This window comes from Prionailurus viverrinus, chromosome C2, assembly GCF_022837055.1.
Source record: "Prionailurus viverrinus isolate Anna chromosome C2, UM_Priviv_1.0, whole genome shotgun sequence".
Classification (NCBI taxonomy): domain Eukaryota; kingdom Metazoa; phylum Chordata; class Mammalia; order Carnivora; family Felidae; genus Prionailurus; species Prionailurus viverrinus.
The window spans coordinates 108,602,573-108,615,367 of record NC_062569.1 but is presented as its reverse complement, the minus strand read 5'-3'; the positions used below and the strand labels follow the sequence as shown (position 1 = coordinate 108,615,367).

Sequence of the window (12,795 nt, the reverse complement as noted above, 5' to 3'; positions counted from 1 at the left end):
AATTTAGTGAATAGACTAATTCACAAATATGGGATCCGGGAACTATGAGGATCAACTATATCCCAAATGATTACTTTATTAGGAAAACAATTCAAAGATTAAACGAACAAAAAAGAAATTTGCAAAATTTATTCAAAAGGCCTAGGATCACTAGTATTATCATTTCAAAAAATCAACACTAATTTCAATTTGAATTGCTATTTTACATTAAACTACATTATTTAGAGTAACACAAAGTTTACTTCATGGACTTCCTTTTAAAGTGTCCATTTTAAATATGCATATTTTGTAAATTATCCCCTCAGGCTATTTGTTAAATAACTAAAAATATTCTTAATAGTCAAGATGATTAAAAACAAATTAATAATTGTACCGGGGGGACCTGGGTGGCTCAGTCGGTTAAGTGTCTGACTTTGGCTCAGGTCATGATCTCACAGTTCGTGAGTTCAAGCCCTGCATTGGGCTCTGTGCTGACAGTGGGAGCTTGAAGCCTGCTTCAGATTCTGTGTCTCCCTCTCTCTCTCTCTGCCCCTCCTCTGCTCACACTCTGTGTCTCTCAAAAATAAACATTATTTTTTTTAATAAAAAATAATAATTGTACCATATCTACATCCCCTTAGAATTAACTATTAAAACTAAGAACTTAATATGTATACACATGCAAATATCTTTTTTAAAAATAACAACTTGTTTTCTCCCCCCAAAAATCTTTCTCAACATACCTTCTGAGTCATATCTCCTAATTACAGGCATGGTGGGGGTATACAGAATAACTGGAACTACAATTTGTGCTATCAGTTAGAAATGTAAAAGTTGGATTTTGGTGAAATCATAACCATTAGTAGTTGGGATAGATGAGTGGGAGAACTCTAGATAGCTTTCCCCTAGGTTTGCTTATTTTTGTCAAAGCTACCCTAAATGAAATGATGTGCTATATGAATAGTAACTTTTTCTCAATATTTTGTAATGTGATTAAAAAAAGCATCTTTAGAAAATGTTGTTATTTTTAAAGAGATCTGTATATGTGTTCTAAGTAAAAATAATGTGCTTTCTCATGTGAATATAGTTCCGAGATAAATCCCTACCTCCTTGCTCACATTAGATTTCTACCCCTAAAAATAACATAAAAATTCTGAATAGTTCATGAATTGTCAGAAATTGTAAGAGAAACTGTGTTTATTTTCAAAGTAAGTGAGCACCCAAAGGTTTCCTTTAGCCAGAAGCATGTGATAAATTAGAAACCATGATGTGATTTTTAAATAAGCTTTTCAAAAATATATTACAATGTGTATCATAGCCTGAAGAAATGTTATTTGATGGAACATCCTAAGTACATATTTAAGTCATGAAAGAGAAACAGCTTTTGTCAAGTAAATAAAGCAGGCTCTATCACCTCATGCATCCAATTACCACAAAAGAATAAAAAGGAAATGAGCAAATTAAATAGAAATAATTGTACTCTCAGTTGGGAATTCAAGGTCTTAGATAGCACTCCACCGGACTTTAAAGGGGAGCAGCCAGCTGATGAGTGGCTCACATAGACAGTCAGGGCATCTTTAATATGGATGAGGCCCTCTAGAGTTTGTTGAACAAAAATCATTACATGAATCCAATCAGGGTATTTAGTTTCTATACATAAGTTGTGCATTTGCTTAGGGCAGGAAGAAGTCATTATAAAAATAAGCGCTATGCAAGAACAAATCCGAGGTGTTATAAATAAGATTAAATCTCAACTGAAATGCATTTATGATATGTAATGTTAGTCTGACATTAAATTCAATTTGCATTAAGTAATAAATAACATTTCTTAAACACCAACATTCCTTTATCATTTATATCAATGTCAATAATAAATTATCTAGTGCTATATGAGGGAACCATCTCAAGAATATTCATTTCCTTGATGGAAAACCTTGCTGTTTATTAGAAATGACAAGATAGCTGTCAGGGTGAGCTAGCAAATGGGAGGCTTAGGATATATAAATGATATAGTTTGGAATTTTGTATAAGAGGGGCCTTTATGCTCCCAAAATATTTTTTTAACTACTATAATTGAGCTTCAAATTTCACCTTTGGGAATTTACCACCATCTCAAGAATTATTCATTAAACTATGAGGAATCTTAGCATAATATTTGAAAAAAGCTGATAACCAGCTAAGACTATCACTTTATGAGAGTGATACAGAACATAGGTGCCTGGAGGGAAAGGACTTTCCCTGAAGGGGAGTGCATGGACTTTTAAACTCTTAAACTCCTTAAGGGGATGCATGGACTTTTAAATTTTGTCTAGAGTTGCCTCAGAAGGCTGTGAGGCTTCTTCTCAAATACACACACACACACACACACACACACACACACACACACACACACGGATATATATACATATATATACACACACCCATATGTGTGTGCGTGTGTGTGTGTGTGTGTGTATAATAGTGGGAAGCTGACCTGATCATATGATCAATGTTGCATAAGAGTATTCTAAGAAGAAAGGAGAAAAAGCCCATACGAATTTTCAAATTAAATTTTAGGAACAAAACATAATTTCACAAACATTGTTAAATTAAACTATATCCACATCTTATCTTTTCATTTACATTTTAATGTCTCAGGGAATTTTCCTTTTCTACTAATAACGTAGGCTGAAACCATAAGAATTAGGCAGTAGGGCAGAAATGATCTCCATACTTTTATATTCCTCTTGGATTTGAAAGAACTAGAGCTTCTTCTAAACATATCATTCAAGTAAAAGGAATTTTATACTTAAAACAGTCAAATATATCACTGCAAAAATTGTTTTACTCTTACCTCCTCAATGCAGTTCTAGCCTCATCTGTAATGAGAGTATCTAGCCTACATCTGTATACATGTAGGTAGAGAACATATTGCTATACAGCATACATTACCTCATTTGACTGACATAATCGTTACTGAGATTGGCTGGGCACACGTTAGCACCCAGGAGAAAACAAGTCTTTAAAAGGGCAAATGTTTTGCTTAAGGTCACTTAATTCCTAAGTAAAAAAAAAAAAAAAAAAAAAAATATATATATATATATATATATATACACACACACACATATATATATATACATATATATACATATATATGTATACACACATATATATACATATATATGTATATATATATGTGTGTGTGTATATATATATATATATATATATATATATATATATATTTTTTTTTTTTTTTTTTTTTACTTAGGAATTAAGTAACAGAACCCAAGGTTTCCATCTTTCAGGCCGGTTCCTTTCCTTCTAGTCTGAGCCACCACACTATATTACCTCATTCAGATATTTTTTTATTTTGATTTTTATTTTCTTATTTTTTCACTCAGATATTTTTAAACCAATCTAGACTTCTTTTACCACCATTCAGTAGGAGATTTTCCATTTTTTCTTCTAGTCGCCTTTACTGGCTGTTTCTGCAGCCTCAAGTTATAGGTGTGTGAACACCATTTTCCTATCAAGGTGGTGAACCAATCATTCAATAATTATTCAATGAAGCAAACAATAATTGTAAGAAAAAAATGAAAATCGCACTCACCTTCACTGAATTCATACAGTGCTTAATCTGTACCCACCTGAGTCACAGGAAAGGTTAGAAAAAATTAAGAAAACGTTGTGCAAACAAAAGATTGCAAGAACAGGAAAGGAAAATTATGGTTTAAGGCTCACTCTGGGAATGGACTAGTTTATCTCTATAAACTTTCAAGCTTTTAAAAGTCCTTATTCTATTTAACTAGTTATTTAAATTCCATTTAACCAACTAAATGACAGGAAGTTGCCTAGGGGCACTGAAGATGAGATGAAGACACTCATCAAGGGCAGCCTAGCTAAAAATATTTATAATGCACTTGGATTTAGACTTGGTCCCTGCCTGTCCCTGGTTATTTGCACTGGATTGCACAAAACCTCTCCACCTCTGTGCTGCACTTGTCCAAATAATTACTCTTTCAAGTGCTTGAGAAGATCATGATTATCTTTTCCCACAGCACTTGAGCAATTGTCTATATGTTTAGTTAACTGCTCCCTCCTTTTCTCAGTAATAAAGTTTGTTAGTCAGGTCCTACATCAGAAATGAGAGAGGAAGGAGGAGGTGTAGGACACGGAGATTTGGAGAGCAATGAGCTTCATGTACATGCTGATTCTCTGCTCAAGAAAGAGATCTGGGGCATTCAAGCAACTGAAACTTTGGATTGATTCGAGCTGCTGGACACATCCAAGTGAAAGAAAACCCCAGTAATTCAAAGAGTGCTGTGATATTTCTTACTGTCAAAAATTAATGTACACACACACACATACACATTTGAATAGTGTATGACTATAAACTGCTTGCACTATCACAGTATCTCAGTCTTTGAAAAGTACATTAACAAAATATTAACTTTACAACAGAAGCACTTGCTTCCACTTAACCTGTTTCTGCAATTTCCAGAGTTTCTTCTGATGATGTCACCTTCTGTTCTTTGTTTTACTTTTACTCCACTGCCAATGATGAAAATTCAAAAAGCCTAGCTTTGAGTTATGCAAATGGAAAATGAAACAAAAAATATTAGCCAAAATAAAATAAAATTGGAATCTGTTAATCATATTAAGAAAGAACTCTGCTTTCTTTTCTTTCCTCTTATCCCCCGCCCCGAACTTTGCACAACACTGAGTCTTGGACTGGGCACAGATTAAGCACTGAAAGAATACATCACAAAAAGAACAACAGTCAAATAATGCTCAGATATTATAGAGATTCCCTTTCCTTACTCTTATTTTTTATTTTTACTCTGAAAATTGAAGCTGTGCCATTTTCTAAAGTGTTGAATTGATACAGCTGAACATGATGCCGCAGTAGAAAACTACGAACTTTCCCCTTTGTGTGATCTATGTCAGACTGATCATACTACTTAGGATAGAATTGTTCCATATAAACCACTGATGGAAAATACGTCTCAAACAAAAATATCAATAATTAATCTGGAAATGGCTATCCCTGTTGAAGAATGGAATCATGTACTAATGGTTTCTAGTGAGCTCTTTTAGCATGCATTGAAGAAGAAATAAGGTACAGTGAAAACACAAAGATCTCCAATTGTTGGTGGGGTCCTGACTGACTTTCTACAGTACAGTTCTGAAAGCCCAGAGATGTCCACAGTGTCATCAGACAGCAACAGCCAATCAAGTGAATGTGTATTATCTGAGAAGTGCTCTGCTGTTGAACATAATACCAAGTCCTGTCACTATTTCTAGTTCTAGTCTTTTTTTTTAAATATATATACACCAATGAAGATATACCAATTAATATACTCTTGTATATATACCAATGAAGAACATGTGAGTGGACATTTTACAATTCAGGCAGAATAGCTGTTCTATCATCTTAAGTGATACTCAATGTCTTAGGGTTTCTTCTAAATGCCATTGGTATTATGCTTCTCTGTGCCTTAGGAGTCAAAGATGAGACGAAAAGCCACCAAAACATTTATGGTAAACTAGCTTATGTCAGAAGATCCCTTAGAGACAACTGAATCTGTGACATGGGAAAGCTGATAATATGTAATCTCAGTATCTTTGTGATATATATATTTGGCATATATATATTTAACTTGATCTCCTACTGCCCCATACCCAAGCCTTCATTTTCAGAGAGTAAAGGAGTTAATAAAAACATAGCAATATTTCAATATTCCCTGATACTTAATTCAGTATTTTTATAAAAAATATTTCCACACACATTTTAAAATGGCATCAACTTCAACAAGTCAATACATTTTATTGTGTTCACCTTACAGGGAAGTAAACTAAGATTCAGACAAATTAGAGAATTTAACCAAGATAACCTAGTGGCCTATAATGGCAAACTCACTCCTCACTTCATGTTGCAAATATCTTCAATATTTGTTTGTTTGCCTCCCTAGGGAAACAATAATATATACCATCCAAAATGGAGACATAAAGATATATGAATTCCTTTCCTTTTTGGCATTCTTAAGAGTAACTTTTTAAAGCAATTTGAACTGTTACAGAGTCACCAAGAAGGCACAGCATTAATGAGGACAGCACTGACATAGAACATTTTGACAAAACATAATGAACTGCTCACTTTTCATAAGGAGAACAGAAAGCTGTGATAGTACCTCCAACTCAATGTCAAGCCCAGGCTTGTTGGGATTTTAACTGGATGAGCAAAAGTAATATAATGTGCAGAAATGTTAAACATCCATCAAGTTCCTGTTGGAAGTAAACATTTCAGAACAGCAAAGAAGTGTTTTAAGAAGCAGATAATCCTTGTAGACCATGGTGAGGTTTGCAAAGTATTAAAAAAGAGAATAAAATAGAACTGATTCCCCACTCCACCTCCTCCCTATATGAGCTCCTTATTGACGGCATAGATTTAATTCAAACAAGTCAAATACTCCCTTACAGACTTTGGTGGAGAACTATTTTGTTCAAGCACCTTAAAATGAAAGCACAGGAGAGGTGGTCTGATAACACGTTTGAAAGGCTGAGGACCATGCTTACAACAAAACCAGGCTGGGAATTATCTTATTATCCCCAAATGGCTTCAGGGGAAAAAATGTCACTATCCCCCAAGAAATATTTTATAATTCAAATATGACTCCAGCAACAAGATAAGATTTTCAAGAATTTGAAAACACTTCTCACTAGCTATTGGGAAAATGAACAGCATTCAAGTGATTTCTGGGTCTTTTTGAATAGCGTAATATTCACACCTATGAATGGTGAGGCCTATACTTTGGTTAAATTTAATTACATAAGTTTGCATAGACACAAAAACAGTACTAACAGATTTCCAAGAATACTATATAGCAAATAACGATCCACAGTACAGTGGGGAGAGTGGTAGGAACTTCTACATCTTTCTCAGCAGTTACCATGATTTTTTCTGTGTAAAAGTATTTATTTGTACAAATGTTTAGAATACAGAAAGAAAGTAAGGAAAGAAAAAAGACACCTCAACTCCAAAGTGACAGTGAACTAGGGCCTGCCCACAGCCAAGGGGAAGGCCACTCCAGAGTGTCCTGGCATGGAGTGCCCCACCCCCACCCCCATGCCAACTACTCCACCTCAGTGTCCCCAGGCAAAAAACTGAGGGATCAGGGTGTGAAGATCTTCCCAGCTGCTAGTGAGCATGCAAGGGAAGAAAGGGATGTCTATGTGGCCTCCCTGTGACCCAGAAGCCAAGATACACAGAGCAGGAGGCAGAGGATCCCAATTCAGTTAGGGGCAGGAGCTGCATGTCTAGGAAGAACAAAAGGGGATTTCGGAGGTAGACTTTTTCATGGAGTTAAAAAACAGGCACATTATCCAACATCTCCCGGTGGCCAGACGGGGGCAGAGTTGCCACCTGAGCTTACTGCTGCCAAAAGCAGACTAGCACAACTACCCGAGGTTCTCTGCACTTGCGAAAGAAGAGGGAAAGGTGGGCATGAAAAACAAGAGAGGAAGAGTACGAGAGCCCTAGAGGTATGGAGGCAGTGGGGGTGGGGAGCATATCAAGAGCAGTTCTGGTTCCAGTATGGAAACTCTCTCCTTCCACAGGTCCAGAAACAAGCTGTGGCTCCAACTTCCTTCAGGAGGCTCAGACACGGATGGGGTGAGGTAGTACATATGGTAGCCACCATCACAGTTGTCACAGTGATCTCCAAGGTGCTGCACAGTGTCTCCAAGGTGCTGCACAGTGTCTCCAAGGTGCTGCAGATGTTGCAGCACTTGTGCTAGATGCACTGCCAGCAGCAGGTCTTCACAGCTGCCATCGTCACCAGGGTGAAGTTCAGGAAAGACAGGTGCTCTGAGTGGCCACAATCAGAACAAGACACCAGCTCCTTGGACTGCCCTGTCTTCTTGTTGATCTTTGATCTTTGAGGCAGAAGTCACCATAGTGTTGGGCAGGGCCAATCCGTCCAGACCCTTCTTGGATTTCTGCTCCTCTGATCTCAGAAAGCTGGGGTGGGTGGCTGTGAGTCTTCCTTATCCTCACTCTGTTCCTTAGCCAAGGGGGAGTGGTGACTGAGGCCTGGTCAGTTCTTGTAACATTGTCCACAAATGTCACAGGCACAGGGCTTGTCCCAATCCCCAGGATGGAAGTGTCCAGATTTGTATAGGCACTGTCCACACCTCTACCCTTGGATTTCCCCCTTACCCAGACACCTGGGAATGTCTTCTTAACAGTCCTCATCATCAGGGTCATCCAGGAAGTCATCTGGTCCTAGAATCCACGTCCCTGCTCAACTGTCAGTCACAGGATACTTACCCAGGCTGTCATCATCCTCTCCGGATCTAGAGCACCTCACTTCTCCAGGGGGTCAGTGTGCAATAGAGCCTCTAAACTGCTGCCATCTTGAGAGATCAACCCCTTTTTCTTCAGGGTCTGGTCTGTGTCTGGTTTAATAGATGGTTAAAAAAAAAAGTCCGGTTCCTCACAAGGGTGGAACCACTTCTTTTTCTGGTGGCACAGTACATATGGTAGCCATATGTAGGACAGGGTAGGAGTACAGATACCCAGAGGCCAATCCTGGACCCTGGTGTCTCTTTCCCATCCAGAGATAACAGTTGCTCTGGAATACTCTAGGCTGTGAGTCCAAGAAAGGAAGGCACACACTGGGCTCAGCACAGAGGTGGATATTATATCTATGGCATTGCTCATGGCATCTTTGTAATTCTGGTCATCAAGAAGCTTCACCGCATTTGCCACCACAGCTGCTATCTTCCCTGCTCCTTTCTTTCAGGGCTTACCATGATTTTTAATTACTTATTTATTGTCTAGCTTTTCTAAAAAAAGACGCTGAACTGTGTCATTGTTGGTTCACTGCCATAATTTCAGTCCTTAACATCAAGTCAGACGCAAGATGGTTATATAATGCCTGACAGATAGGTGACTACTAAACTAAAGTAAGGAAGAGTAAAGCAAAAACAAACAAAAAACAACAAACATCCACACACAAAAAAGAAAAAATAAAACAAACAACAAAATAAATTTTAATAGGAGTAACTGTCAGTTTGCAGATCCAGTGTTTGCCTTCATTACATAATTATTCATGAATTTTATTGCCAGAAATTATAGTAACCCATGACATTCCAGAAAAACTGGCTGCCTATGTGAGAGGAGACAGATATGACACACAGCATGTTTTGTTTGAATTAAAAAAATAATAATAAAATCTTGACATTTCACTTTTCATCTATAAAGCTCTGGATTTCTGGATTCTTTGGGGGGGAAAAAAAACAAACAGTATATCAAGCAATGCTAGTCCTAAATTATAACATGGCGATGACTGCTTGAACATGAGTTTTGGACTTCTGGTTTTCATATAATGTCTCTATAATACTATTTTACCTCCTTCATCTTACTTATTGCCTGACTCTTGGAAACATTTGACTTTATTACCTCCACCAATAAATAAGATTAATGGCACTTCAGAAGCTTGACTATCAGGCTTAATTGGGCAGAAAAAAAGTTTGGTAATAAAAATATAATTAATGAATTGTAAGTATCCTTGAATTATCTTTGAATAAATATAACAAAAGATATTTCTGTTAAAATAACTAAAGAAAGAAATTTGGTAAATATGTTATAGGAAATACAGTGTGTATAATTACTATAAGCTTTGCAAAGAATTTAGTCATATGGATATAAAGAAGTTCAACAAGTCTGTCCTTCTTTTGGTTTATGGATAGACATTTTCACTTAATATTTAATTTGATTTAAATATACTATATGTTTTTATTTAAACTAAAATAAACAAACAAATAAAAAAAGTAGTTCATCCATTTATTCTACTCACGAACCCTCATCTGTGGCAAACACCAATCTGTTTTCTGTACCTATGACTTTGGGTTTTGTTTGCATATTTTGTTTGTTTGTTTGTTTGTTTGTTTTGGATGTTTTGTTTTATTTTAGAATCCACATATAAGAGAATCACAGTATTTTTGTTTATGTCTGACTTATTTCATTTAGCAAAATGCCCTTGAACTTAAGTGCTAAGAATCAATTTAGATTGAAGCAAAGATCACTTCAGTAACACTACTGTATATAGTAATTATGTCTTTTGTCTCAATATATAACATATACATAGAAAATGCTATTTTATCCTCTGGCTATGTAAATAGTATGAGAAGCCTGAAAATATAAAGAAGTTGTATAAAGAAGTAAAAGTATCAAAAGCTTTCTAATTCTTGCTTATATATAATAATATATATTCATATATATATTCATATATATATATTCATCTGAGTATGATTCATCTTCAGTATATATTCATCTGAGTATGATTCCAGTGGTTCAAAAATTAACATAACACTGATCTTCTTGAAAATTATGCTGCTTTACCCCTCAATGAAACTTAAACCATTTTAACAACTCTCTTGATATGAGATATATGTAAAGAAGTGTTGTGAAGTGTTAGAAAAAAATTGAAAATATAAAATGCAGAAGAGATTAATTATGTCCACACACCCATTATTCCTCTCTTCCTCTCCAATACCTCTCCATTACACCCATCACTAGAAGTTCAGTATAGGAGAAAACAGCTAAGTGAGGGTGGATGAGACATCCTAAAGAGGTCTGGAACCCACCTTTTTACGAACATCTAAATATTACTGAATTGCTTCAAAAATACTCAAAGGGGCATCACTGTTCAAGTTCCTTTCCTTTTTTGACACCTTTACAGCTTGTATAGGAAATTTTAAAACTCCAGGAAACTGTAATGGCACAAATATATCATTTTCATTAATCTTGTTAGAAGTAACACACCTTATGACATTTTTCAATGAGTAGGAGCAATCTGATAATACTCCTCTTGTGCCTGTGTAAGACACTCTGTCGATTTGCCAAATTGAGTTTGACATTTGCTTTATCTGTCTGAGTTATATATTCATGATAACCCCTTAGCATGTTTGAATCAAAGTATTATCTTTAAGGAAAGTTTTATAATGATAACCATAGACATTTTGAATAAGAAGGCTAGAAAAGAAAATTACTTGTGACGAACCTGATTAGAAACATAATGCAAAATGAATTTAGAAATAACAGACCCCCCCAAAAAAAACTTTTATATAAATCCAGGCTTCTGTATCAAGCATATTAGGAGATTTAAAATGAGACTGGGGGTGCCTGGGTGGCTCAGTCAGTGAAGCATCTGACTCTTGATTTCATCTCAGATCATGATCTCATGGTTCCTGGGATGGAGCCCCGTGTCAGGCTCTACGCTCACAGTGTGGATTCTCTCTCTTCCTCTCTCTCTCTCTCTACCTTTCTCTCTCTCTCTCTCTCTCTGTCTCTCAAAATAGATAAACATAAATAAAATAAAATAAAATAAAATAAAATAAAATAAAATAAAATAAAATAAAATACAATACAATAAGATAAAATAAAATAAAATAAAATAAAATAAAATAAAATAGTAAAATAAAATAAAATAACATGAAATAAAATAAAATAGACTGCATTTTATCACTATCATTGCAAACTATGCTGCTTGGCTTGTGGTATATACTTAGGTTGTTGTAAAATGTCATTTGATTTATGTTTTACCACTGCTAACATGTAGAAAAATGGAGAAATGAAAGATAATTTCCACATAGTGATAATGAAATTAAAGAAGAAACAATGCTGGAAAGTTAGAGTATTATTAACTTCAAATTTGCCTTCACACACAGTTGTATGAAGAAAAGCCAACATGCATTTTAGCAGGATAGATATGAATGGGACTAGATAGAGTCTCAGACATACTGTCTGATAATTTATCTTGCCTTTGCCCACATCTCCATTCCTATGTTGCTATCAGAGCTCAGGTCATTATTACCTATATCCTGGGATATTCTAATATCTTTCAACTGATCTCACCTCCAGCCACTTCCTGACTTAGTTCATTTCTCACACATTGCTAGACTCAACACCCTGAGACACATTTGTGTTCATGGCTCATCTCAGCTGAAATATTCCAGGGGTTTCACTTTCCTATAACTTAGAATTGAAACACTTAAGCTGAATCAACTGTTTCAAAACAATGATACAAACCTACTTGTTCATCGATATTGCCCAGTATTCCAAAGACTTCACTTTTCAGGAAAATCAAACCAATCACTATAGTGCAATCACTCTTCCATTAATTACTGGAATGGCTTTCTCTCCATCAAGATATGTGCAAATCCTACACATCTCTCAGAGACTATTTAAAGTGCCAACTCACCTCTTAAGTGTTCCTAGAATTCACACCTGTTCTGGAAGCAAACTTTCCCTCCTGTGAATGCAGCTAAAATTCTGCCTGTCATTATTTGATAAAAGTGTTTTATTCCTTAAAATCTGTTTAGTTAACATTTATCAACAACCATGGGAGTGTTTATTTACTTGAACTATTGTTATACGTAAGCAAAAACAAAAACAATACAAAAACATTTATGCAAAGCATCTAACAGTATACACCCTATTTTAATAGGTACTTAGTCAAGAGCATTTTCCTTCCATCATCTTTCCCTAGTTTATGGTCTATGACTGTTCTATCACTATAAATTTCCACAGCAGTTAATCTATTACCTTCTATGTAATGAATGCTCCATAAATATTTGTTGAACTACAAGGTAATTTTTTTTAGCTCTTTCTTCATTTCTTTAAAAACTGTCGTACTAAATGTTAAATATGGTTCATTTTCTGAAAACGTCCATTTTCATGGACATAAACCTGGTTATGCTATAATGCACAACTAATAATACTTTTGCTTTCTAAGCTTAAAGAGCCACTACAAATATTTATAATTATTTAAT

General features: G+C 35.5%; 1 pseudogene; it reads right to left on the bottom strand.

Moving 5' to 3' along the window:
- Positions 1-7,494: 7,494 nt before the first annotated feature.
- The window catches only part of LOC125174500 (zinc finger protein ubi-d4-like), a 106,657-nt pseudogene continuing 101,356 nt past the window's right edge, over positions 7,495-12,795 (bottom strand).